This window comes from Mastomys coucha, unplaced genomic scaffold (genome assembly GCF_008632895.1).
Source record: "Mastomys coucha isolate ucsf_1 unplaced genomic scaffold, UCSF_Mcou_1 pScaffold7, whole genome shotgun sequence".
Classification (NCBI taxonomy): Eukaryota; Metazoa; Chordata; class Mammalia; order Rodentia; family Muridae; genus Mastomys; species Mastomys coucha.
This window is the reverse complement of record NW_022196913.1, coordinates 105,415,298-105,420,917: the sequence shown is the minus strand read 5'-3', so window position 1 is coordinate 105,420,917 and position 5,620 is coordinate 105,415,298. Positions and strand designations below refer to the sequence as shown.

The following is a 5,620-nucleotide window of genomic DNA, read 5'->3' as shown; positions in this document are numbered from 1 at the left end:
AGGATGACCTGTGAACTCTTTGATGTGGCCATCCATACTCTCAGGGCCCTGACTCTTGCTGTGGCCATAATACCCTGTCCTCTTGCCCTATGCATGGATTTAGGGACCAGCTCAGATGGAATCTGTCACCCACATACACAGAACTGATACCCGTCTACATCTTCCTGTTTACTCAATTATTCAATAGACAGTTTTTAAACCCACACTACAGGTTACTGGGCAGGGATGCAAAACCAATCAAGAGAAGACAGGGCCTCCCTGTCTTTGCATGTGTAGAGTCTGATGCATTCATTAGCCAATACAGGCCAAGACAAGTGTCTGACTACAGCCTTGACCACCATTAGGAAGGAAGCTGCACTGCTAGGTGAGAAGCCAGACTCAATGGAGGGTGGGTGGGACAATTCCCTTACAATGTGACACCAAGAGAAGGAGTGGAAAGGGGACAGGGACATTAATCGGGCAGAGAGAATAGAAAAAGTGGTTCTGGCAGAGACTAGAATATATGCAAGTTCCGGAAGGGACTGAGCATGGGAATTTAAACAAAGGGCCATAGGACTTTAAAAGGGGAATGTGGGTCTGGAGTTTGATTGGGGCATGGTGTCAAGAGACACAAGGCAGGCAGGTGCTCAGTTCTCAGTCATATTTCTGCTTCTCACGCTCCTTATAACATCCTTCACTCAGTCCCCAAAGAAACAGCCAGAAAGAACATGAGCAGGAGCCAAATGAGTTCGCAAATCCTCAACTCAGTGCTTACAGTATCCAGCCTTGAATGTTTCATTAAGGGAATTAAGTGCATGTAAACCATCTGAGCTCTAATTTACTATAACCTGAGAAAAATTCCCTAAGTGATTTGAGCAATAGGGATACATCTCTGTCAAACAGACACGGGTGTCAGAGATAGCTTGATCAGAACATTGAGTATGTGTTGGGCCCAGGACACAGTAAGTCCCTAACATTTGTTTTCTGTGACTTAGTAACTATCGCCACCACCATCATCATTGTCACCTTCATTTCTTGAGTAAAAACTAAATAGATTCCCAAGATAGTCCAGATATCAAGAGCAGAACACCTTTTTTTCTCTTTGTTTTCAACATCCTCATGAATTAGATGGTCACGTCAGTCTTTCTCTTGCCATTTAAAACCTGGAAATCTAGGAGAGTATTTGAGAAAGATTGGACCACATGGACACTGGTCACTTCTCTGTGACAAGAGTAGAAGACACCTGGACGAGAACTGGCACCTGTCTGATCTAAAGAGAAATCCCTTGCAGCCTCAGGTCTTCAGGTCTACCTGGCTCTCTGAATACCGTGTGGCAGGGAAAAGGATCAGTTACCAAGGTGGGGTGAGAAAATGCTGAGTGAGGCCGAGCAGGGTACTATGAGCAAATCACCAGACTGGTTTGCCTTATTGCAGAGTTCAAATCAGAGAATAAAGCCCTGTGCTTTCTGTCCCCCGGGCCCTCTGTGCCTGGATGATGGCAGGCAAGAATTGATGGCAGGCAGGAGTGTCCTCCAGTGAACTCCCTTCACTTGATCTTCACAGACCTCTCAACACAGGCAGGCACATGTGAACCTGTCTTGATGTGGGAACCTCAGCCTTCATCGCTTTGGGAGTATGATGGTTGGGTGTGGTCCCTGTGCCTGGCTCTGGGGAGTTCTAGGTGCTCCATTTTGGCCAGATGGAGGAAGAGTTTACGTATGATCCAGGGGAGACTAATGCAATGCTAACTATAATGTGGTAGAAAGAAATGATCAGATAGCTCCTACTGTGGGTCTTAGAGTCAGACTGTCTGGGAGTCTGCCATTCTCCAGCAACCTCTTGAACAAGTGACCTGACATCTCAGTGCCTCATATTTTTTTCTTATTGAATGAATTACACATATCTGTTTCATAAGGCTGTAGAGAAGATGACAGAGAAATTTTTTTAAAAAAGTAAAAAAAAAACAAAAAACAAAAAAACAGGCATCACTGGGTCATGTCATGCACATAATAACTGCTCAGCATATGCTGACTCTACTAGCTAATGAGATCTTCCCAGTTCAGACTTCATGGATGTTTGGGCTGAACAGTCACTCCACTCAGCATGATGTTCTGATGGGCTCTCAATTCAGTGTATGTTCTTCTTTCTCTGTACTTACTACTAATTGTTACTAATATTAACATTTATTTTAGATATAATACATCATATATTGTTACATATTTATATATAAATATATAATTATATTACTAAATAAATAAATAAATACTATTAATTTTTGGACAAACAAGTCCACATTTTTACCTTTCATTGGGATTCACAGATAGAGCTGTCCCTATGACTGGCATTTATGGGGTCACTTTGGTTCCATGTCCTACCCGGGGAAATCTGCAGATGAAAACCTGAGGTTGTGCCTTTGAAGTGCCTTCATGCCACCTTAGGAATGATTGGAAGAGCAGAGCCTTTCTCTTGCTCAGCCATGAGGCTTATTCTCAGAGGGAGATTTCAGCCATAGGGCCTTCCAACACAATGCTACTGTGAAACCAACATCCCCACCTGACTCCCTTCCCCCTAACCACCTTAATAATTGAGCTGTCTTCGTCATTGTGTCCCTGGATAGATGCCATAGAGTAGCTGGGTAGCTGAAGTAACTTTGTAAAATGTAACCCACAAAACAAATAGACAACAACTACGTTTATCAATCACGTTAACGAAATACTTTATCAAGATATAAAATAGGTTACAGCAGAAGTACAGAAGGGGTAGCTTGCTGGAATAATTTTCCTGACATATGTGTTTTTATACCTAACAGAGCATGAAGATAAGTGCATACACACACACACATACACACACACACACACACACACACACACACACACACACACACACATGCTGTATGTATTAGCACTCTCAGGCAGTAATTTTCCCTAAAGTCCCCCAGTGCATGGCATTATCAATCTTTTTGGCAATACTGAGACTTGGCCTCCCACAGCTGCTTCTAAGGTAGAACACATGTCCTGTAAAGGGTTAGGCTCCATCCTCTCCCTTGGCAGATTTCAAAGCCAGTTCACTGACACAGTTTCTCTGGCCCCCAACATCAAAGCCCCTGGCAGCTTCCTGAGACATGCAGGCTTTGAGCTTGTGACTTCTGGTTGTAGCTCGGAGCAGGCCTGGCACAACACTAAAAAACATTGGCCTTGCAGCCAAAAGTGCCACGTGTCTTCAGCTCTGTCACTACATCAAGAGACAGAGCAGAGCACAAGACTTCTGAGTCAGATGACAGGCAGCACCGCCAGGACCCAGGGATTAGCTGTATAACATGAAGCAGAGATGCTCACTGGTTCCTCAACTGTAAGATGGGGCTACCATGACTGGCCTGACTACTATGTCACAATGTCTGGCAGTTACTCTATAAAAGTCATACCAGATGTAGACTTAGGCTTAAAGCACCAATAACCTGTGTAGGAGCCCATGGCTTAGAGGGTGTCTGGGAGATGTGAGGCCAGATGCCAAGTGAGTCAGAATCCTCTGAGGCAGGGGCTCCAGAAGCTCTTACTAGGGCTTTAGCACCAGCATGCACGTGGATGAATGTGGATTAACTCTGCTCTGACCCTGTCCTGCCTGGGGAAAGATGAAATTTCAGCCTGAAGATCACTCAGCTGCCTAGCAACACACAATATGGTCTCACCAAAGGCAGAACTAGGAGGTACTTCTACATCCAATACTGTGATCCCAGGGCAGCAGCAGCAGTTGGCAAAGAAGTAAGTGTTAAGGAACTAGGGAGAGGCACAAAGCCAGGACTGATGGACATTAGCACATTAGCCTTGTAAGTTCCTTGGGTCATGACCAAGGACACAGTGAGGAGCCTAAGGAACCAAAGAGCTGAGCTGTGGGGTCACCTAGAACTCCAAACAGCACACAGATCATATATATATATATTTAATATATATTATATATAGTAAGATGATTTAGACATAGATGTGCACATATTATCATATAGATAATAGACAATATATGCACTAATGTGTTTTATATATACATTAAACATATATATGTGCATATTCAAATATATGTATGTGTGTGTGTGTATCTAATACAGCTTGAACCTTGGAGCATGATTTTATATATACAGTGAAAGAGACAAAATAACCCCTGTGTATCATCCAACTCAGTAAAGCATTGAAGGAGAGGGTACAAAGCCTTGACAGTAGGCAATAGGCTCCATTATAATGGTAGCAAGTCACAGAACTAAAACTGGACATTCACAAGCCCATAGTATCTGGGGCTCTGGCAGTGAGCAATACACTCACATCTTCTTATTTTGCTTTTATTTTAATCATTTAATGGTTTTCCTAGGTGGAAAAGACTCATTTATTTCTCCTCACAACTCTGAAATGGACACTAACAGTACTGATATAAATCATAGAGAGACAACATAAGAGAGGGTCAACCGGTCCCTGAAAGTGTCCAGCATAATGCAAGAGTGAGGGTGGGAACTGGAACTTGGATTCAAACCTACAGACATGCTATCAAACTCCCAAGTGTGAGAACACTCATGCTCCTGTTCTCACCCACAATCTCTTATTCTCTATCTCCCTCCCTTGTCTCTAGGTACTGTAAAACAAAATCTCCAATGGGCTTCAAACAATGGACCTACATGTCTCCTCTTAAGGCCATTTTATTTCCATCCTGGAAAAATGTCCTTAGAAGCCAAGCAAAATATGGAGAGGAGAGAAGGGAAGAGTAACTTCACCAGAGGTCCAGTACTTCCAGGATTCAGAAGAGTCCAGTGATCTGAGAAGCCTTCTTTCCCTCACCTGCAACTTTCCTTAAACCAGCAGATACAAATATTATTCTGGGACCAAGTTTCTTGGACACCCTCCACTTCCCACCACAGGGAACCCCCAAAGCTCTAGAAACCAAAGTTTGGCCTTGTTGCAGCTGCCTTACTGGGATTTATGGATGCCAGGGTGGCCTGCCACCAGCATCCTTTAATTAGTAGTGCCAAGGTTCCAATGGCCAGAGCCAACATGGCTTGCCTCCTATGCTCAGCAGTGCCAACTTCAGAACAATAGACATTTTATAGGCAACATGAGACAGAGCTTCATCAACCTTACTCATCTAGTGATAGACAACTGGAAACAACCCTCCATTTTGACCTTCTCAACCTTCAGACCTTCAACAATGTTTCCCTTTTCTCTGTCTGCATCCCCAAACTAAGAGTACCATCTGAGCTAGGTATGAGGGAGTTACAAGGAAAGAACCATGCTTTACTTGTGTGAGTCTTTCCCAGAAGAGATTCTTGTAATATCAGAGACTTGGCTTTAAAAACATAGACTCCTTGGCTTCGCAGCTTCAGGTCTCTTGTATCTTAAAAACCACAGTGAAGGGCTGAGAAATGGTTCAGTGGATAAGAGCATTTGGCCTTGTAAGAGTGAGAACCTAAATTCAAATCCCCAGTACTAACATAAAAGGTTGAGTATGTATACGCTTGTAACCCCAGCATTGGAGGAGGATCCTGAGAATTACCGAAAAGTCAGCCTAGCCAAAATGGTAGGTTTCTACACCTGTAAGAGAGACGAAAAGGTGGACATTTCATTCCTTCTTAAAAGGGGGAACCAAATACCCACGGAAGGAGTTGCAG

The 5,620-nt window shown here is 43.5% G+C and overlaps 1 long non-coding RNA gene across 1 annotated transcript; it reads left to right on the top strand.

Moving 5' to 3' along the window:
- Positions 1-3,433: 3,433 nt before the first annotated feature.
- LOC116081955 lies at positions 3,434-4,827 on the top strand. Its single transcript, XR_004115117.1, has 2 exons — positions 3,434-3,737; positions 4,588-4,827. It is a non-coding gene; the product is annotated as an uncharacterized LOC116081955 (long non-coding RNA).
- The last annotated feature ends 793 nt before the right edge of the window (positions 4,828-5,620 follow it).